This window comes from Dipodomys spectabilis, unplaced genomic scaffold, assembly GCF_019054845.1.
Source record: "Dipodomys spectabilis isolate Male_0828 unplaced genomic scaffold, ASM1905484v1 ptg000002l, whole genome shotgun sequence".
Lineage (NCBI taxonomy): Eukaryota > Metazoa > Chordata > Mammalia > Rodentia > Heteromyidae > Dipodomys > Dipodomys spectabilis.
Genome location: NW_024870679.1, coordinates 51522849 through 51545936, shown reverse-complemented (window position 1 = coordinate 51545936; position 23088 = coordinate 51522849). Strand labels below are relative to the sequence as shown.

At 42.9% G+C, this 23088-nt stretch overlaps 1 long non-coding RNA gene across 1 annotated transcript in view; it reads left to right on the top strand.

Annotated features, from left to right (window-relative positions):
- The window catches only part of LOC122108037, a 277692-nt gene that overhangs the window by 245193 nt on the left and 9411 nt on the right, over positions 1-23088 (top strand). The window contains exon 4 of the long non-coding RNA XR_006147454.1: positions 21885-21909. This is a non-coding gene — a long non-coding RNA (uncharacterized LOC122108037). The remainder of the gene's footprint in view (positions 1-21884; positions 21910-23088) is intronic.

Sequence of the window (23088 nt, the reverse complement as noted above, 5' to 3'; positions counted from 1 at the left end):
CTTTATTGATTTTCTTCTCTCACCTCTACCTTAACTCTCACCCTTTAAAGAGAAATTCTCAAACCTCCTTAAAAAAAAACACCTATATCTGCTTATAACTACTATTGTATTTTTTTCCTTGTTTTCATATCCAAACTTCTATGTATTAGCGAGTTGTTGAACCTGGGGCCACTTGCATACTGAGCACATACCCTGCAACAACGACATACCACTATTATAAAGTATATGTGTGTGCGTGCACGCGCACACATGCATGTGCACACGTGCACCAATAATGGAGTTTGAACTTGGGGCCTTTTGGCTTTTTCTGTTCACAGCTGGCACTTTACCACTGGAATCTCCAGTTCTGGCTTTTTACTGGTTAATTGGAGGTTAGAATCCCTGGATTTGTCTCCAGATAAGTTTCAAACAGCTATCCTCAGATCTTATCCTTCTAACTATGCTTCTATCCTCCTAACTATGCTTTTAGGCAGGAACCTCTAGAGCCCAGATCAAATGTTTGTTTTTAAAGATAGATAAAAGGCCCAGGCCCTGGAGGTTTAAGCCTGTGATCCTAGTTACTCCAGGAGGCTGAGATCTCAGAATTGCCGTCCTAAGCCAGCCAAGATGAGAAAGTTTGCAAGGCTCTTATCTTCAATTAATCACAGAAAAAAACAGAAGTGGTGAAGTAGTTCTAGTGGTAGAAAGCTAGCCTTGAGCAAAAGAAGCTAGGGACCCGCACTCGTGCCCACAGTTCAAGGTCCAGGACCAACAAAAAGAAAAAAAAAAAAAAAGATAAAAGGGTTGAGAGTGTAGGGACCAGAAGATAGCGAGGGCTGGGAGAGTAGTTCAAATAGTAGAGTGCTTGTCTAGCAAGCGTGAAGCCATAATCCGGTCCCAGTAACACACAAATACATGCATGCAGAAAAGATAAAGTACGAAAAGCCCATTTTGCAAGCTCAAAATAAAAACCCAAACAGGAAAAACACATAAAATTATCCTTTTTACCCTGAAGAGGTCACCAAAAGAAGATTCTGTTCTCTACATGTTAGAGGCTTGAGCTATGGTACCTAGCATGTATTCTTTTTTATAAAGCTTTTTTTTTTCCCTTCAGCCATGGGGCTCGGACTCTGGGCCTGGGCGCTGTTCCTCAGCTCTTCAGCTCAATGCTAGCGCTCTACCACTTGAGCTACAGCACCACTTCTGGTTTTCTGGTGGTTTATTGGAGATAAGAGTTTCACGGATTTTCCTGCCCAGGCTGGCTTTGAACCGTGATCCTCAGATTTCAGCCTCCTGAGTAGCTAGGACTACAGGCGTGAGCCACTGGCACCTGGCTAACAATTTTTTTTTTTTAAAGGAAGTACTGGGGTTTGAACTCAAGCAGGGCTTTATGCCTGCCAGGTTCATGTAATAATAGGGCTGGATATATGGCTCCTATTTTTTACTGGTTACTTTTTAGGATAGGTCTTGCTTCCCAAGCTTGTGCTTGAGCCAAGATGTGTGTAATTTAGGCTTCCCTGTCATCAGCAACATCACATTTTTATGCCACTGCATCTTGCTTCACTCTGGGGAGATAGAGTCCCTGGACTTTTCTCACCAGGCTGGCCTACTATTGAAATCCCCCAAAAATCTGCCTACCAAAATAGCTGGGGTAACAGACTAACTATGTCATTGCACCTAGCTGGAGGCTGAGAAAGGGTCTTGTGAACTTTTCTACCTGAACTATTCTTACTTTCCTTCCTGCCTTGTGGCTAGTCCTTAATCAGTAAGCCTCAGTATAAATATCATACAAACAAGGTATGTAGAAAGCTCAGCAGATATAAGGCCTGGGATTGTCCCTAGGCTACAATTTTTCATATGACCTCTAGGTGTCACGCTTGGACTCAATTTAACCAAATGTTGGCTGGCAACTCAAAAGAGGTCAAGCTGGGCACAGATGGGTGTCATCTATAATCCTAGCTACTCAGGAGGCTGAGATATAAGGATCTCAGTTTGAAGCCAGCATGGGCAGGAAAGTCTTTGAGTCTCTTATCTTGAAATAACTACCCAAAAGCCAAAAATGAGCAAAAAGCCTTGAACAAAAAAGCTCAGGGACAGCTCACAGGTCCTGAGTTCAAGCCCTAGGATACATCTTGTCTCTGTTTCTGTCTCTCTCTGTCTCTTATTCTCTTTCTCCCTTCTTATTTCTCTCCTTCTCTCTCTGTCTCTCTCATACATACACAGACACATGCAAAGGAGAAGGCAAGCAACATCTAGCCTGGTTTGTCCTCCGAGCAACTGGAAAGAGTATGGAAGCCCAGATTCCTCTTCTGGGTTTGACATCTCTGCCTTGGAAGGATGCCTTGATACAGTGACCAACCATCCCCGATTTCCCTGGATTGAACTTTCATCACTACAGGGGCAAAGAGTTTGTAGTACTAAGACAGTCCCAAGAATTTGTGAAAGTTGATCAACTAATCACAGACAGAAAAACTGAACTTCCCCCAAGTTTTCCCTAGATTAAGTCTAGGTCCAGGGCTGGAAATGTGGCTTAATGGCTTACCTAGCATTCATGAAGCCCTGAGTCTGATTCCTCATACCACATAAACAGAAAATGCCGGAAGTGGCACTGTGGCTTAAGTGGTAGAATGCTAGCTTTTAGCAAAAGAAGTTCAGGGACAGAGTTCAAGTTCCAGGACTGGGAGAAAAAAAGAAGAAAAAAGATCTAGGTTCATCAAGAGAACTTAGCTCTACTTCAACCAGGCCCCCAGGCTCCCCAGATAACAGCATTGTGGATGGACACAGCACGCAGTCTGGTGGTTGTCAGAATTTAGGGAGAGAAGATGTATACATTTTAAATAAAACCACTTTCTGACAATACAATAGCTAACATTTGTTGAGTGCCACTGAGTATAACACATACATATTGGTTTTTTTGTGTGCCAGGCCTGGGAATTGAACTCAGGGCACTGTCCCTGAGCCTTTTTGCTTCACTTTTGGATTTGGGGTGGTTTATTAGAGATAAGAGTCTCACACATTTTTGGGGGGGGGGGGTCCAGTCGTGGGGCCTGAACTCTGGGCCTGGGCGCTGTCCCTCAGCTCTTCAGCTCAAGGCAAGTGCTCTACCACTGAGCCACTTTCCCAGCCCGAGTCTCACACACTTTGCTGCACAGGATGGCTTCGAACCTTCAGCCTCAGCTCTCAGCCTCTGGAGTAGCTAGGATTTCAGGCATGAGCCATCAGTGCTCAATTGACATATTGTTTCTCATCTGTACAGAAACTCCAAGAAAACATTTTCCCCTTGTCAGAAATGAGATATCCTAAATGGAGGTGTAACTCCTTAACTCCTCAGTGGAGCATATACATGAAGCCCTGGGTCAGAAAGAAAAGGGAGCCAGAGAAAGAAAAGGGAGCCAGAGAAAGAAAAGGGAGGGAGGGAAAGAAGGAAGGAAGGGAAGGAGGGAGGGGAGGGAGGGAAGGAAAGAAATCTGGACAAGAGAGGGTAAGTGACCAGTCCAAGTCACACAGCTATTAAGTGACATAAGGAAATTCAAACTTGATTGTCTAACTATTGAGCTCCTGCTATTTTTCACTGAATTTGTAGCCTGGATATTTTCTTCTTGTTCTAGGAAGGCTAGGAATGGGAGGGAGTAGGAAGGCAGTTATAGGTGGAAGAGTTGAAGAAGAGGGCCTATGATCAGGGATTGGTAGGGGTCAAACAGCATTGACAGCTTGCTTCTTTTTTTCTTTTCTTCTTCTTCTTTTTTTTTTTTTTGGTCGGTCGTGGGACTTGAACTCTGGGTTTGAGCACTGTCCCTTAGCTCAACGCTAGCACTCTACCACTTGAGCTACAGCACCATTTCCGGTTTTCTGGTGGTTTATTAGGAGATAAGAATTTCACAGACTTTCCTGCCCGGGCTGGCTTTGAACTGCGATCCTTAGATCTCAGCTTCCTGAGTAGCTAGGATTACAGGCGTGAGCCACAGGTGCCCAGTTGCTTCTTTTTTGTTGTTGGTTGTGGGGCTTGAACTCGGGGGCTAGGCACTGTCCCTCAGCTTTTTAGATCAAGTCTAGCCCTCTACCACTTGAGCCACAATGCCACTTCTGGTTTTCTGGTGGTTTATTGGAAGTAAGAGTCTCCTGGACTTTCCTGCCTGGGATGGTTTTAAACCATGATTCTCAGCTTTCAGCCTCCTGAGTAGCTAGGATTACCGGCATGAGCCACTGGCACCTCACTGACAACTTGCTTCTTAAATGAACAAGATTTTCTGCTTTGGGCTAGGTGTACATCTAGCTTGGGGATGTCCAAGGAGTCCTCTCAGGGATCATTATCCTGACCCTAGCTTGGGTCCTCATTGAGGAAGCAGGGCTTTGTTTTCTAGAATCCAAGAGAGACCCAGCCTGCTCTGTGTGTTTGTGAACAGATACTTGGACATGAGACAGGTACAGAGGAAAGTCAGGAGCTAGCAATAAATGAAGGACAAGCGAGGGTAGGAGATCTATTGGGGCTTTGACATGGGTCATGCTAAGTACCATGCCTTACCCAAAGTTTGGGTTCACTGAAGAGCTGAGATGAATGTTATGGCCAGGTTCCTCCTCTTCCCAGAGATATTATAAGGCTGATTTTAGTTTGCTCAAGTGGTCATATAATATTCAACCCAGCCAGGCGCCGGTGGCTCTTTCCTGTAACCCTAGCTACTCAGGAGACTGATATCTGAGGATCTCAGTTCAAAGCCAGCCGTGGCAGGAAAGTCCATGAGACTCTTATCTCCAATTAACCACTAGAAAACAGGAAGTGGCACCGTGGCTCAAGTGGTAGAGCACTCACTTTGAGCTGAAGAGCTCAGGGACAGTGCCCAGGCCCAGAGTTCAAGACCCACGACTTCCCCCACAGTATAACCCTTGCTTTCACTGTATTTGATGTCGGTATAATTTGTGGAGGGGAAGGGGAAAAACAAATTGTTTAAATAGGGATACAGGTGGACCCATTACAACAATGAGATGTACAAGTCGTTATGTTGAAAACGAACTTTACAACTGTGGTGGGAGGGGAAGGAAGGGGGGCAGGGAGGATTGAGTAGGGGAGCTGGGCGGGGGGGTGGGGGGGTGGGGGGGGAGGATGGGAAGGGATGGGAAGGGGAAACAAAGGAAGAGGCTACAATGCTTGATAAGAAATGTACTCATTATCTTGCCAATATAATTGTAACCCCTCTGTACAGTATTTTCACAATAAAAAAAAATTAAAAACAAAAAGACCCATGACTGACAAAAAAAGAAGAGGAAGAAAAAGAATAGTTTGGGTAAAGCTATAGATCAGGGCCTGACTTGAATAAACAATGGTCAAATCCCCAGTGGGCACATTGTCGTCTAGCAAGTTTTCTGTCTTATGCCAGACTCTACAACATTTAAGAATCTTAAATTCTGAGGCAGGAATGTGTTATCCAAATGCATAGGTTTTGAACTGCATACGATCACTGCACTTCCTGGGTGAGCTAAAGACTGTTACCATGCAAGATGTGTCCCAGCCCTAAGACCTAATGAAACCTAGAGACCTGTGGCCGGTTTCCACCTATGGCTCCACTTTGCCAATCAAGTCCTCAGGCAGGTGGACCTGAAGTAAGTCCTTGTCCAATCTAAGCCATGTCACTGACTGTTCTTTACCAGCTGACCTTGAACTCAGATCTCAGCCTCTTGAGTGGCTCATGCCTATAATCCTCAAGAGACTAAGATCTGAGGATTGTGGTTCAAAGCTAGCTTGGACAGAAAAGTCCAAGAGGCTCATATATCCAACTAAGCACCATAAAGCTGGAAACGGAGTTGTGGCTGAAGTTGTGGCTCAAGCCTTGAGAACAAAGAAAAGAAAAACTAAGGGACAGTACCCAGGCTCTCAGTTCAAACTTCAGTATTGGCACAGAAAAAAAAAAGTTTATTGTCTATTATTTGGCAAGTCATGTTTAAGTGCTTGATAAGTATAGTATGAACTCATATTACCCCCTGAATTCTATACTTCATGCTTTGTAAACGCAAAGACTGAGACTGGAGAGCTTGAGTAACTTGCCCAAGGTCACAGAGCTGTTAAAGGGGGGGTGGGCAGGGAGGTTTTAGACCTGGGTACTTAGGTTCCAGCTCACATGTACTGAGTTACTCAGCCATGGTACCATATGGAGTGGGACTGAATAAAAGAATAGCTATTATGATCATTGTAATTTAGCATTAAGTGCTTTTTATATCCACAGTGCTAAGTGTTAATTATTAGCGTATTTAGATGCAACATTTATCCTTTTTGTTCCTATTTTTTTCCACAGCCATGGCAACAAAGGGCCTTGTACTCTCTATAGCAGAGCGTCCTGCCTTTGTCCGATCCAGCCTGGTGCATCAGTCTCTGCAAACAACAAAAGAGGTGCCCACCCGGCAGGCTGTCCCTCCCCCACCACCACACTAAGGAAGGCTGAGGCCTCTTCGATTGGAATTGTGCTAGGAGAGCCACAGACAGGTACAGATCAGCAGACCAGGAGCAGGGCTCACAAGTGAGGTCATGCTTAATAAACCTGATTAATTTCTTTGAGCAGCAACAATGCAAGAGGACAGGGGTGAAGCGAGAGACAATAATTCATCCTGATTCCAAGGCACAGGAACACAGCTAAAACCAGTAGAGAGATTTTGTAAAGATGCTCTTGGGGCCTTGAGGGGCTCAGACATGGTGGCAGCAGGAAAATTCAGTGAGCAGGAGATATTTGCTCACAGTAATCTAGTAAAGTGGCAAAGAGGCAATCCAGGGCAGGGCCAGAGCTCAGACTGCCCAAGCCATCCAACTAAGATACAAATCTGACCCACGATACTTTCCTGCTTAAGTCCTTTGCAGTGGCTTTCTACCAATGAATCTAATAAGAATGTAGACAATAATACAAATACTTGTACTTACTTGATATTTATTCTGTATATGGTGCTTTATAGAGGAGGACACTGTGGCAGACTGCTTAAGCAACCTGCCCCAAATCACAGTTATTTATATTGAATGGCCCTTCCAACCCAGTCTGTTCTTACAGACTCATCCAATTCATATGTGTATTGTCCATTTGTACATTTTTTTGTGGGTGGGTGGGTCATGGGCTTAAACTCAGGGCCTGGATGCTGTCTTTAAGCTCTTTCAACGCTAATGTTCTACCACTTTTCATTCTTCTTGCCAGCAGCTGTTTTAGGAATGAAAATATGGTCTAGTTTTTCCTAATAAATAAGACTGTCTTAGTTTGTGCTACTGTAACAGAATACCATAAACTGGATATCTTAAATAACAAGCATTATTATAGTTCTGAAGGTTAGGGAATCTAAGATCAAGGCAAAGTCCTGTTTCTTGGTTCATAGATGGCTGTTTTTTTGCTGTGTAGATACGGTAGAAAGAGAGCCAGAGTGCTTGCTTGTCCCTTTTATAAGAGCACGAATTCCACTGATGAGCATGCTATCCTTAACCTCCCAAAGGCTCCACCTCCTGATGCATTACTTTGGTGGTTAGGATTTCAACATATAAAAATTGGGAGACATAAATATTTAGTTCAATAAGAACGACTTTTTTTTTTGGTGTGGGGCGGTAGTACTGGAGGGTTTTTTGTTTGTTTTTTGGTGCCAGTCCTGGGGCTTGAACTCAAGGCCTGGATGCTGTCACTAAGATTCTTTTTCTCAAGGCTAGAGCTCTACCACTTGAGCCACAGCACCACTTCCAGATTTTTCTGAGTAGTTTATTAGAGATGGGAATCTCACAGACTTTCCTGCCCAGGTTGACTCTGAACCACAATCCTCAGATCTCAGCCTCCTGAGTAGCTAGGATTACAGGATAAGCCACTGGCATCTAGTTTAGAAAGCTATCTTGAAGTTAGATTCTCCACAGGCAGGCGTGGTGTCACAGACCTGTAATCTCAGCACTTTGAGGCAGGAGGATTGTAAGTTCAAAGCCAGCCTGGGCTATACAATGTTGAGGGTGGGGAGAAGGAGGCTGAGGAGAAGGAAGGAAGGGTAGGAAAGGAAAGGGAAGAGAAGGAAGAGGAAGGAAGGAAGGAGAGGGGAGAAAAGAGGAGGGAAGGGAGAGGCAGAGGCAGAGGGAGAGGAAGAGGAGAGATAAAAAACAAGAAAATAGATTCTTCAGTGTAGCTCTGGCTGACCTCTGAACTGCCCTATCGAGTTGCTCCCTATAAGAGGTAAATTATTAGCTGGGTGCTGGTGGCTGTATGAGCTACTCAGGAGGCTGAGATCTAAGGATCAAGATTTAAAGTCAACCAGGACAGGAAAGTCCATGATACTGTTATATCCAATTAACCACCAGAAAACTAAAAGTGGAGCTGTGGCTCCAAGTGGTAGAGTAATAAAAGCTTGAGGACAAAAGCTCAGGGACAATGCCCAGGCTCTGAGTCCAACCTCTATAAGTGACAAAAAAAAAAGAGGTAAATTATTTTTGTTTGAAGCCTTTAAATTTTTAGACAATTTGTTATATAACAATAGATAATAGGGTAGTTTTCAATGAATGAGTAAATAAACGAATGAGCAAGTTTGTGAACAATTTGTATGTTTTGTGTGTGTGTGTGTGTGTGTGTATGTGCGCGCACATACTCAGGGCCTAGGCACTTGCCCTGAGCTTCTTTTACTCAAGACTAAAACTCTACAACTGGAGGCACAGGGTCACTTCTGGCTTTTCTAAGTAGTTTATTGGAGATGAGAGTCTATGGACTTTTCTGCTCCAGTTGGCTTTGAACAGCAATCCTCAGGTCTCAGCCTTTTCAGTAGCTAGAATTATAGGCATGTACCACCAGTACTGAGCTAACAATTTGCATCTTTCCTTTTGATTTGGCAGGATTCAGTAACTACATCATTAATTAATCTAACAGGTGCCTGAAATATTCTTTTGTATCATCTCTACATTTTACATTTTACTTCTCTGACTGAACTTCTTGTCATCCATATCAGTTAAACTAAAAAATATAAAGACAAAAAATACAAATATTTAACCTTTTAGCTGGGCATCAGTGGCTCACACCTGTAATCCTAGCTATTCAGGAAGCTGAGATCTGAGGATCACTGTTCAAAACCACCTGGAACAGGAAAGACCATGAGACTATTGCCAATTAATTACCAGAAAACCGGAAGCAGCACTGGTGCTCAAAGTGGTAGAGCACTAGCCTTGAGTGAAAAAGCTCAGGAATAGTGCCCAAGTCCTGAGTTCAAGCCCCACAACTGACAGCAACAACAACAACAACAACAACAACAAACCCACAAAAACCCTTTAAACATTGTATTTGACTGGGTGATTTTGGAATGAAGAAAAATGAATTACATTTGTTCTTCCACTACACTCAGCCAAAGATTGTTGGCATATAAAGCAGAACTATTAAGGATCATCAGATTGTGATTCAATTTTTCCCAAAAGAAGTTTCTTGTTGTTTACAAAACCTAGTGGTTATTTTTACTTGGCCTTTTTTTTTTGTCAGTTGTGAACTGTTGATCTGTCAGTTGAACTGTGATCCTCAGATCTCAGCCTCCTAAATAGCTTGGATTACAGGTATAAGCCACCAGTGCCCAGCTTTTATTTGGTCTTTAAGGAAATGGGATATAGTTAACATTTTCTTACATACTAAGACCAAGTATGTGCACCTTTTGGGTTCAAAGCCAAATTTTAAGTGTTAGCAGCCACTGCAATTGCTTTATCTTTGCTCCATCCATGGAATACCCTGAATCCCTCTAGCATTGCAGAAGGTAAAGAGAGATTTTCCATAGGGATCTTGACCTAGTAAGAAGCAACTTGTTACCAGGTACTGGTAGCTCATGCCTGTAATCCTAGCTACTCAGGAGACTGAGATCTGAGGATCTTGTTTTGAAGCAGGCCTAAGCAGGAAAGATTGTGAGACTCTTATCTTCAATAAACTACTCAGAAAAAGCCAGACGTGGTGCTGTGGCTTAAGTGGTAGAGGGCTAGCTTTGAGCAAAAGCAGCTCAGGGACAGTACCCAGGCCCTGAGATCAAGCCCCAGGATTGACAATAAACAAACAAACAAACAACTAAATAAACTTGTTGAATAAATCAGTGAAGAAATGTTTTATTAGTCATAATCATTCAGATGTTAAATGCTACTTTAGTTGCCTAAGTAGGCATAAATGTATAACCAATAGTATTTGGAAGAAACAGGGAAATTGTGAATTATGTAACAAGTCCATTAAGTACAGTGAACTATTGTGTTATTATTTGTTTGCTCGAGTGTGTGTGTGTGTGTGTGTGTGTGTGTGTGTGTGTGTGTGTGTGTATGTGTGTATTTTTTTGCCAGTCCTGGGGCTTGAACTCAGGGCCTTGGCACTGTCCCTGAGCTTCTTTAGCTCAAGGCTAGCACCCTACCACTTGTGCCACTTCCAGCTTTTTCTGTGTATATGGTACAGAGGAATAGAACCCAGGGCTTCATGCATACTAGGCAAATACTCTTCCACTAAGCCACCTTCCCAGCCCTTGTGTTTATATTTTCTTCACAAATATATAATTTTTGTTTTACAGCTATGTAATTATTTGAGGGGGTGTGATGTCTCACTAGACATCTATTCCAGTGTCATTATGCCATTGAATTTACTTCCCAGACTCCTTTGCTACTAGCGTTCCTTCAAACAAATGCATCCACATTGGGTCTGGAGATGAACTGATTAGACAATGAGAAAGAAGTTTGAGGTATTTATCTTGTTGGTTCTGTAGTTGTAAGGCAATTGGATCTGGACCTGCAAGTATGGTGATATCTCCCTAATTTGACAGGTAGCTTCCTGATATTAAAGAGGTGGCATCATTCCAGAACTAGTGGCTACTAATGGTCACCCTCTGAGATTTATTCAGCTATTAGTTTCCTTTCTTGGTAGGAGCCAAAGCTTCCTTGAAGCCTAGTTCTGTGGTGTGTCTTAAATTGTTGCTTCTGGAAGATAAGCCTCGAGTCTGTCTCTTCAGCTCATCTAATGATACTAGAAGCCATCACTGGAATACCTTCTAATGGATCTTTTTCAGTCCAAAGGAATGTTATTTTGTCTGACACTGAATTCTAACTAAAGCTGGGTCTAAGAGTTACTACATAAATGACAAAATTCTTTGTTATTATCAGGTCATTAAATACAGATGTAACTTAATAGTTATGAAATGTCATAGTTCAGGCATCAGAGAAATAGTTTCAAACAGAAAAAAAAAACTTTAAAAAAATCTTACCAAACTTGAATTCTATTGAAGTATACCTATTGATAATACTGTTAAGACTTTTTTGGTGGGGGAGCAGGTAGGCCTTGAGCTCAGAGCATGGCCACTTCCCTGAGCACTTTTGCTCAAGGCTAGTGCTCTACCATTTTGAGCCTCAGCACCACTTTTGGCTTTCTGGTGGTTAATTGGAGATAAAAGTCTCATGGATTTTTCTGCCTGGGCTGACTTTGAATCACAATCCTCAGATCTCAGCCTTGTTAGTAGCTAGGATTATAGGCGTGAACCACTGGCATCCAACAAGAAAATTAATTTCTATAAGGACATGGGTCATCTCATAGAAGCCAAAGCAAATTGCATGTTTTTTCCCCTGTATATTTCCTTCATTCTTTCTTATTACATTCTCTGCATCCCAATTCATGAGTTTTTTAAAAAAAGTTTCCATCTCCTCAACTAAGAGGACAGACAGACTCAAGCAGGAATCTCCTTGCCTGAATATCAGAATTCTGGAATGAGTCTATGAGTAGCCAAGTCCAGTTCAGCAAGGTTATGCACTCTAAAGGATGTCATTCACCTTGTTTTCTATGCAAACAGCACCTCTAGAATGTAACATTTTGTTGAATATAATGTGAATGATGCCCCTGAATACCACCATCCTGAATCAATTGGTGTGCCTGGAACCATATAGATTATGGTAGGGGGAGGTAGATTTTCAGGAAAAATAAACAACCATATATGAGGAAAGTACTGGTAATTCAAAAGGTAGGCTCATGGTTATATATTCTAAAAATTATATATTGTTTTAAATATATTAGGCCAGCTGATGGCAAACTATGACCCATAGGCCAAATCAACTCTGCCCCTATGTCTGCAAATATGATTTTATTGCAATACAATCATGCTAATTCATGCTTTATTTGTGGCCATTTTTGATCTAGAATGGCAGATTTGATCATCTGCAGCAGAGATAGTACAGTATATAAAAGTTATGAAATCAACTGTCTGCTTCTTTACAGAAACACCCTGCTGAGATCCTGCCTGGCCACCCCGAGAAAGAAGTCCAGGAGCCACCACACCCAGCATGACCTAGATGTTTGCCATACTTCTCCTAGAACTGCAGGATAGAAATTTGCTTTTTAAACAAGATCCCTAAGTGATTCCTAGACACACTAAAGTTTGAGAGGCAATATATTAAATTCTTCAGTGGGCACAATCAATATTATTGAAACTTTCATTTCACATAGCCTTTTTTGTCCTGTGAGAGATATGCCATACTCTAGGCACATTAGATTATTGTACCACCATCCCTAGATTCTATGTAGTGATTATTTTTCTCTCTAAGTCAGAGAACAAAGTCATTTACCACCAGCCAGAACCCTTACTGAACATCTTTCTGGGCAAAAAGGATACATAGCTGTCATCTATTAGATGCCTATACATTCATTCAATTGAAGGCATGCTCTGTACCAGGACTGGAATCTATGGGTGAACAAATTGGCAAAACTGAAGCCTTTACAATGTTTTGGAGCTTTCATATGTCATCTACTTCTTCCTAAAGAATTCTTCCATAGGTGAGTCTCCATGGGGAAACCAAGGCTCAGAGAGGTTAAGTGATTTACTCAGAGTTGTATGGCTTGTGAGTGGCAGAGTTGAAAATTGAACTTATGTGTTTCTGACACTACAGTTTATATATTTTCTTCTATGCAACCCTGCTAGACAAGAATTCTAGGCGATTTTAATCTAAATTAGATCTACAGCCAGAGAGCCAGTGTTTTATAGATAAGAAACAGAATATTCTTATCTCCTACCTCCCAGACATAGCCAAGATGATCCTGCAAGATTGAAGCAGGCTGAAAGCTAGAGGAGCTGAGCTCTTCTCCTAAGACTTGCTCTTTAGAAGTGATAAGTCTGTCTCCTTCATTTGTGAGAAAGACAGGTGATTCTAGTTCAATTACTCCTTCTAGACACCTGAAATAAGAGCTATCCCTGACACCCTGAATTGGATAAGAAAAGCATTGCCTCAGAAAGAAAAGGAGTCAGGACTAGTGCTTTCCCTCCAAGAGACTCTCAGGATAACCGCCCCCTCCCCCGCAAAAAACTGGGGTCACTTTAACTTTCCAAGTCTTCTTCCACATCTTCTACACATTCCCTCAACTGACCCAGCCCTCCTGCCCTGTCTTGCTTCTCAATCATTCCATTGTACTTTTTTTGGATTTCCACTCTTTTGGGGTGTGGGGTTGTGGAGTTTGAGAGAGTCTTGCTATATGGTCCAGTTTAGCTTCAAATTTGCAAATTCCTACTTTTGCCTTCTGAATGCTAAGATTGTACAGTCCCAAACCATCTTGAACTTTCCTTCCTTTTTTTTTTTTTTTGTCTGTCGTGGGGGCTGAACTCTGGGCCTGGACGCTGTCCCTCAGCTCTTCAGCTCAAGGCTAGCGCTCTACCACTTGAGCCACAGCGCCACTTCCGGCTTTTTTCTTTTTGCTTATGTGGTGCTGAGGAATTGAACCCAGGGCCTCAGGCATGCAAGGCAAATGCTCTACCACTGAGTCATCTTCCCAGCCCCAAACAGGGACGATCTTAATCAATAATTTCTTTCTTTCTTTTTTTTTTTTTTTTGGGTCCAGTCGTGGGGCCTGAACTCTGGGCCTGGGCGCTGTCCCTCAGCTCTTCACCTCAAGGCTAGTGCTCTACCACTTGAGCCACAGCGCCACTTCCGGCTTTTTTCTTTTTGCTTATGTGGTGCTGAGGAATCGAACCCAGGGCCTCAGGCATGCAAGGCAAGCGCTCTACCACTGAGCCACCTTCCCAGCCCAATCAATACTTTCTTTAGTTCATTACACACCCTAAATCAAAAGCATTCAACATAATTAAACATTCAAACATGTAAACTGAGCCGAGTGCTGGTGGCTCATGCCTTTAATCCCAGCTACTCAGGAGGCTGAGATCTGAGGATTGCAGTTTGAAGGCAGCAAGGGCTGGCTGGTAAGAATCTCCATGAGTTTCCATGAGACTCTTAACCTGGAATTAACCACTGAAAAACAACACGTGGTGCTGTGACTCCAGTGGCAGAGCACTGGCCTTGAGCACAAAGAGGCTCAAAGACAGTGCCCAGGCCCTGAGTTCAAGCCCTGCAACCAACAAAATAGAATAAACTCTCAGGATTAGTAACTAAATGTGACAAATGGTTAGATTCCTCCCCAGTTTGTTTCTGTTTTTTTTTTTTTTGTCCGGTTGTGGGGCCTGAACTCTGGGCCTGGGCGCTGTCCCTCAGCTCTTCAGCTCAAGGCAAGTGCTCTACCACTTGAGCCACAGCGCCACTTCCGGCCTTTTTTTTTCTGCTTATGTGGTGCTAAGGAATCGAACCCAGGGCCTCATGCATGCAAGGCAAGCGCTCTACCACTGAGCCACCTTCCCAGCCCTGTTTCTGGTTTTAAACTAAGGACAAATTTATTTTTTATTTGTCACAAGCTTGCTTGCTTTTCTTCCTTCCTTCCTTCCTTCCTTCCTTCCTTCCTTCCTTCCTTCCTTCCTTCCTTCCTTCCTTCCTTCCTTCCTTCCTTCCTTCTTTCCTTCCTTCCTTCCTTCCTGTACTGGTCCTGGGGCTTGAACTCAGGGCCTGAGTGCTGTCCCTGAACTTTTGTGTTCAAGGCTAGCTCTCTACCACTTGAGCCACAACTCCAAATCAGGCTTTTTTTGGTGCTTAATTGGAGGTAAGAGTCAAGTGGACTTTCCTGCCCAGGTTGGCTTCAAACAATGAACCTCAGATTTCAGCCTCCTGAGTAAGTAGGATTACAGGTGTGAGCCACCAGTGCCTGTCTACAAGCTGCATTTCTTGATTTTTGCAGCTTATAAATAGTTCTGAACCCAAAGATCATACAGAGTTTTCCAGGGGTTGGTGAGGATTAATCAATTGAAATATAGGCACTGCCCACTCAGCAGACATTCAGCAAGGAGGACAAAGGATCAGAGTATCAACTTTGAGCTGTTCAAATTGTGGGGGCACATGTGTATATACGTGTGTGTGTGTGTGTGTGTGTGTGTGTGTGTGTGTGTGTGTGTGTATTATGTGTATGTAGAGGTCAGACCTGTAATTAGAAAGGCTCCAGGATAGGGCTGGGAAGGTGGCTCAGTGGTAGAACACTTGCCTTGCATGCCTGAGGCCCTGGGTTCGATTCCTCAGCACCACATAAGCAAAAAGAAAAAAGCCGGAAGTGGTGCTGTGGCTCAAGTGGTAGAGCACTAGCCTTGAGCTGAAGAGCTGAGGGACAGCGCCCAGGCCCAGAGTTCAGGCCCCACGACCGGACACCTCCCCCCCCACCACAAAAAAAAAAAAAAAAAAAGAAAGGCTCCAGGATAGAATTGACATGGCTGGCAAGAAGCTGTTGCAAAGGGAGTTGCACAAGAGCTGAGCCCGAGGCTTGAGAGAAGGCTTTGTCAAGCTGCACTGGAAGACTTTTGTCACAGGGTTCCTCTAAACAGATTCTAGACAGGTACGTGTAGTTTATTTGAGGATGATCCCAAGAAATACTGTGAGACAGCAAAGGAAATAATTACCAATGAACAGAGAGCCTCCAGAATGGGAGACAAAATCATTGACAGCTATTCATCAGATGGGATTAATATCCAGAACTATAAAGAACTTGAAAAACTGAATATCAGAAGAATGATCCAATCAACACATGGGCAAATGAATTGGACAGACTGTTCTCAAAAGAAGTGCAAATGGTCAATAAACATACACAGAAAGTTCAATATTCTTAGCTATTAGAGAATGAATATCAAAAGTAATTTGAAGCAGGCTCACACCTGTAATCTTAGCTACTCAGGAGGCTGAGATCTGAGGATGGTGGTTTAAAGCCCGTCCAGGCAGGGAAGTCCATGAGACTCTTATCTCCAATTAAAAAGTGGTAGAGCACTACTAGCCTTGAGCAAAAAATAACTGAGCGACAGCATCCAGGCCCTGAGTCCAAGCCCCACAACTGACAAAAACAAAACATAAACAAAAACAAAACCTACTTTGAGATCAAGAAAACAAACAGCAAGCCGGGCGCTGGTGGCTCACACCTGTAATCCTAGCTACTCAGGAGGCTGAGATCTGAGGACCGCCGTTCAAAGCCAGCCCGGGCAGGAGAGACGGTGAGACTCCTATCTCCAATAAACTACCAGAAAACCGGAAGTGGCGCTGTAGCTCAAGTGGTAGAGCACTCGCCTTGAGCTGAAGAGCTGAGGGACAGCGCCCAGGCCCAGAATTCAAGCCCCACGACTGACAAAAATCAACAACAACAAAAACAAACAAACAGCAGAGCTAGGCAAAGTGATTACATGCCTGACAAGCCCGTAATACCTGTGCCAGTCCTGAGACTTGAACTCACAGCCTGAGTACTGTCTCTTAGCTTTTTTGCTCAAGGCTAGCAATTTACCACTTGAGCCACAGCTCCACTTTTGCCTATTTGGTGGTTAATTGGAGATAAGAGTCTCACAGAATTTGCTGCCCAGGCTGGCTTTGAAACACAATCCTCAGATCTCAGCCTCCTGAGTAGCTAATTATGGATATAAACCACGGGTAACCAGCTTCCAAGAGGATCTTGAGTTTCAAGTTAGCCTAGGCTAGGTTACATACTGAGACTGTCTCAGAACACCAAAAATGAGGGGTGGGAAGGTGGCTCAGTAGTAGAGTGCTTGCCTCACCTGCATGAGGCCTGGGTTCGATTCCTCTGTACAACATAAGCAGAACAAAGCCAGAAGTGGTGCTGTGGCTCAAGTGGTAGAGCGCTAGCTTTGAGCTGAAGAGCTGAGGGACAGCGCCCAGGCCCAAAGTTCAAGCCCCATGCTTGACAAAAAACAAAACACCAAAAATGAACCAAAACAAAATAACCTTCCCCCCAAACAACAGCCAATTAAAACAACAAAGCTGGGAGCTGCTGGCTCAGACCTATAATCCTAGCTACTCAGGAGGCTAAGATCTGAGGATTGTGTTTCAAAGCCAGCCTAGGTAGGAATGTCCATGAGACTCATCTCCAGTTAACCATCAGAAAACTGAAAGTAGAGCTGTGCCTCAAAGTGGCAGAACCCTGAGCAAAAAACCCTGAGCAAAAAGAAATTCAGGGACAGTGGGCTGGGAAGGTAGCTCAGTGGTAGAGCGCTTGCCTTGCATGCCTGAGGCCCTGAGTTCAATTTCTCAGCACCACATAAGAAAAAAGCCGGAAGTGGCACTGTGGCTCAAGTGGTAGAGCGCTAGCCTTGAGCTGAAGAACTGAGGGACAGCACCCAGGCCCAGAGTTCAGGCCCCATGACCGGACCCTCCCCCCCCAAAAAAAAAAGAAATTCAGGGACAGTGTCCAAGCCCTGAGTTCAAGTCCCATAATAAAATAAAAGAGTAGCATGGAGGAAGGAATATATTTAATGGAATTTATATTAGTGCAGCAATAATGGAGAGGAGGTTAAAGATTCTTCAAAAGTATAAAAATGGAACTACCATGTAATACAATGATACCACATGTGGATGTATGCCTGAAGGAGTCTAAGTCACGTATAAATGCCTACATATCTCTGTTTATTGCAGCACTAACCACAAAAAGCTATGGAATCAGCCTAAGGACCCATTAATAGAATGGATGAATAGATAAAGAAAATACATTATATAAATGCACAATGAAGTATTATTCAATCATAAACATGCCATTTTCTGGAAAATGAATGAAGCTGAAGATATATATATATATGTATATACATATATGCATATATATGAATTCACATATGTATTAATAGATATATTCATACATATAAGTAAATACACCATATCGAAACCAACAAAATGCTGGTTGAAAAAGGCAGGAGGAGGGAGAGAAAGAAGAATGAAAAATGGTGGAAGAAATGAATTTACTCAAAGTGCTCTATGTGCAGGTATGGAAATATCACAATAAACCCCCTCCCTCATATTACAAATGTATGCCAATTCAAAACTAAAAATATTGAGCTTTCTTTTCTGTATGAGGGATTGGATCTAGGGCTTTGCACATGCTAAGCACATGTTCCATGTGTTCTATCATTGAACTATTTAGTTCTGCCTATTTCTTCTTTGTTCTTATCTCTTACACATCCTGGGCTTGTCCTTTACCTTTAGGAGTACTAAATGGCCTGTAGTTTATTTTTTTATTTTTTTATTCTTTTCTTGGGTCCAGTCGTGGGGCCTGAACTCTGGGCCTGGGCGCTGTCCCTCAGCTCAAGGCTAACGCTCTACGACTTGAGCCACAGCGCCACTTCTGGCTTTTTTCTTTTTGCTTATGTGGTGCTGAGGAATCAAACCCAGGGCCTCGGGCATGCAAGGCAAGCGCTCTACCACTGAGCCACCTTCCCAGCCCCTGGCCTGTGGTTTTTGAGTGTACTCTCTGGTTGATGCCTTTGTTTAAGCACTGAGTCTACCTGCAAGAATTCCTTCTACCTCTTCCTGCCAACTATCTTCTTATCTTTCAAGATTCAGCTCAGTCTTTAAGTTTTGAGACATCTTGATCCATCCATTCTTATCCACCAGACTGTGAAATGAAGTCAGGAGACTACATACGGTTCATCTTGTAGCCTCTCTCAGTGCTTATCAGCCAGACTGAAGTCACTTGGGAAACATTTGTGAGCAAGCTGACTTCCTTGTACATCCATGACATTTAGAGCAGTCATTATATTTGAGTCCAAATGCTTGACTTCCTTCCAAGAAAGTGAGGTCCAGGAAGATAGTCTGAATTTTAGCTATGCTCAAGGTTCAGCACTTTGAACACAAGAAGTTGTTTATGAGTATTTGTTGGATCAATGATCAGAGAAGGAACATTTCAAATTGAATTGCCCTTTTCATGACTCCCAACAAAACACTGGCCAAGCCATTCAAAGGGAAGTTTGGTCATGTTTGTTAATCTATTTAGGGTACAAAAGAAATACATAGCTAGAAATTGTATAAAGATGGGTGAGTAAAGTAATCCAAGCCTCTCAGGGTAAAAATTTTCAAAGATACATTATTTAGGCTGGCCTTGAAATTATTCATCCTTCTGCCTTAGCGTCCTGGATGCTGGGATTATGGATGTGCACTACAAATCTTGAGTAAGCATCAATTTCTCTCAGCCAGGTTCAATAATATGTAACAAGATTATATTGTTACCATACTTAAGGTTAGCCTATTTAAAGCATTACTGTGTAGAGAAAGGATAAGCAATTAAAATGTTTCAAAAATCCAACAACTGGAATCAACAGTACTCCCAGATTTGACTCTAGAGGAGATTGAGAGTCAATCACCCAGAAAAGGAGAGGCAGGATGTGAGTGGCAGAAAAGGAACAGAGGAGGTGATGTAAGAGTAAGTAGAAAAAGGTTGCAATTAAGAGAGAAAGGAAGTAGTTTGACATTGGAAAGTGTCTGGCATGGAAGATGAGCCTCTGGCGAGAAAGGGACAGGTCACTAATCCACTACAAGAGATTCCGCCTACCATTGTCTGGGTTTTGAAAATAAGTTGATGAGGTTTGGATTTAATAAGCATTAAAATTCCAAGAACACTTAAAATTGTCCAGGGAGGTTATAGAGCAAACATCATGTGAGTAAATTTCTAAGGCTCAACCAGACAGCCGTTATGGATGGTTTGAGACTAACACATCCATCTGCTACTACAGAGAGAACTTAATGACCCCTGAGATCTTATTCCAAACTTGTAAAAGGCAGAGGGAGGTTCATTGTGATGTTTCATCATACACTTCCTATGATTAATTCAGATATATTTGATGTCTTCTCTAAACCAAAGGAGATGGAGAGATTAAATTGTTGGTCTTTTCATGAACCTTGCTATCCATTTTCATATCTCTCTCCCTCTTATCTGAGTTTGGGACTTGAACTCAGAACTCAAACTTGGTACCTGTTGCTTTTGCTCATTGGCTGGTGCTCTAACAACTGAGCCATGTCTCCAACCCCAAGGATTGGCTCCTTTTTTTCCATTTACCTATCTCTAAATAATAACATTCTACTTGATAAGTTTATTTGGACCCTAATTTGAATGGGGCTGGGTTAAAGTTGAACCTGATGCACAAGCATGGTAGCTTCTTGTTCTGACAGTATAGAAATAAAGCCAGGAATGATTATAAGGTAACCAAGAATTTAACAGAGACAGTAGAGACCATTCAGGAGAATGAGCAGTGGGATCTGGAAACCAGGTGTCTACATCATGATTCCTGGGCTGTTGCTGTATGTTGTCCCTACCCCCTTTCTTTCTCTCCATTTAGACAATTTATCAGATTGTGGTTGGTGTGTTTGAAACAGGCAAGACTCCCCTGGGCAGTAGCTGCAAGATGGTGGGCTGGCCTGACTACCTAAGGCCTTTCCCCCCTCAAACCTGCTTAGTAAACCCCTTCATCATAGATTAAAATTTAAATGTTAAACATTGTATAGTGTATAGCATGGCAAAGCTTCCCTGAGAACTGAAATGGTTGAGACAGAGAATGGAAATGAGGTTCTAGCACCCATAGAAAGATGGTTCACATGTCTGCGTCCCCACCAGATTGGGAACCTGACTGCAGGAGCTTGGGCTTGAGTATTTCTACCCTTTAGCCCAGGGGCTGACACATAAAGGAAGTGCAGTAAGTTTTCTGATAAAGTCAATTAATCAAGAGACAATTCTTTTTAGAGTAGGGAGCCCTATCTTGGGATGTATTTTTCACTTCAGGGAGAGTTTTATAAAGTTTTAGCTTCATTCCAACATTTACTGAGAAATGTATGACAAGTCACTCAACCTGTCAGTCTCAATTTTCTTTTTCTTTTTTTTTCTGCTCAAGACTAGCATTCTTACCACTTTTTTTTTGCCAGTCCTAGAGCTTGAACTCAGGGCCTAGGCTCTATCTTTGAGTGCTCAAGGCTAGAGCTTTACCACTGAGCAATAACTCCATTTTCAGCTTTTTTTGTTTATGTGGTATGGAGAAATTGAACTCAGGGCTTCATGTATGGTAGGCAAGCAGTCTACCACTTAGCTACATTCCCAGCCCAAAGTTCACACCATTTTCTTTCTTTTTTTTTTGGGTCCGGTCGTGGGGCCTGAACTCTGGGCCTGGGCGCTGTCCCTCAGCTCTTCAGCTCAAGGCTAGCGCTCTACCACTTGAGCCACAGCGCCACTTCCGGCTTTTTTCTTTTTGCTTATGTGGTGCTGAGGAATCGAACCCAGGGCCTTGAGCATGCAAGGCAAGCGCTCTACCACTGAGCCACCTTCCCAGCCCAGTTCACACCATTTTCAACTTCACTTTACAGATGAGAAAACTGAGGGCTGGGTTAGTTGTCTATACCATCAGTGGTATAGACAAAGTGAAAAGCTAAGTAGCAAATGAGAAGAAATTCTTTTTGACCCAGATATTATACACACACACACATACACACAAACACACACACCCCAACAAAGAACTAATAAATACCTAAATATTGGCTATACTCATTTCTAGGCCACAAATTGGATTGCTTAAAGTAATACATATATGCTTGTGCTGAAGATGTGGCTTACGTAGTAGAGTCCCTGCCTTGTAAATGCAAGGCTCTGAGTTCAGTTCCCAGTACCACCAAAATACCACCACCACCACGCCCAGATATTTAGTCTATCACAGTTTTAGAGAGGTTGTACTGATTTCTTGTGGTGTTTCTTGGCTGTAGCGCATCTTCTATCTCTATCTTCACTTGTAGCTCTTCCCTGTGAATCTGTGTCCTTCAATGGGTTTCTTAGAAGGACACCAATTGTTTGTTCTTTTGTCAGTCTTGGGGCTTGAACTCAGGGCCTGCACACTATCCCTGAGCTTTTTTTTGCTCAAGGCTAGTGCTCAGCCACAGCTCCACTTCTAGCTATTTGGTGGCTAATCAGAGATAACAGTCCTTCAGACTTTCCTGCCAGGCTGGCTTGGAACCTCCTGAGTAGCTAAGATTACTATAGTCATGCCCACCATCAGAGCCACTTGTATTTTGAGTCTTTTCTGGTATGACTTTGTCTTAACTTGATTCCATCTGAAAAGATGTAATTTTTTTTTTACTATTTTTAAAAAACTATTTCCAAGGGGCTGGGAAGGTAGCTCAGCGGTAGAGTGCATGCCTTGCAAGCATGAGGCCCTGGGTTCGATTCCTCAGCACCACATAAACAGAAAAAGCTGGAAGTGGCGCTGTGGCTCCAGTGGTAGAGCACTAGCCTTGAGCTGAAGAGCTGAGGGACAGTGCCCAGACCCAGAGTTCAGGCCCCATGACCGGCAAAAAAAAAAAAAACTATTTCCAAGTAAGGACACATTCCAAGGATTTGGAGGACAGGGATTCTTGAGAGACCCTGTTCAAGCCTCTATTATCTACCCTCTTACCCCTTAAGTTCATATATGTCTCCTGGGAAAAAATATATCTCATGCCAGCATCTTCCAGTGTCCTCACTTATTCCAGCACCAACTCTAAATCTCACATCTCATTTAAGCATCAACTAAAAAAAAAATCTATTTTTTTTTTTTGGTCATGGGGGCTGAACTCTGGGCTTGGGCACTATCCCTCAACTCTTCAGCTCAAGGCTAGCACCATACCACTTGAGCCATACACCAGCTTTTTTCTGCTTATGTGGTGCTGAGGAATCAAACTCAGGGCCCCATGAATGCGAGGCAAGCACTCTACCACTAAGCCACCTTCCCAGCCCTAGTTGAGATATTTTGTATAAAGCAATAGTTGTCTTAATTTGTGGACCTGTGAAACTAGAAAGCCAGTTATCTACTTTCAAATATAATACCAGGTCTGGCATAAGACAGGCCTTTCTGAGAGAGAAAAAATGAAAAATGAAAGGGATCACTGGTTTCAAGCAAGTTTGAAACTTAGCAAGACAAATTCCATTAGGTTTTAAGGCCTGAGAAGAATTTTCTGCGGCTTGATTAGCTTCTGTGCCTGAAGAGACCTCTTTGGTCTCAGCC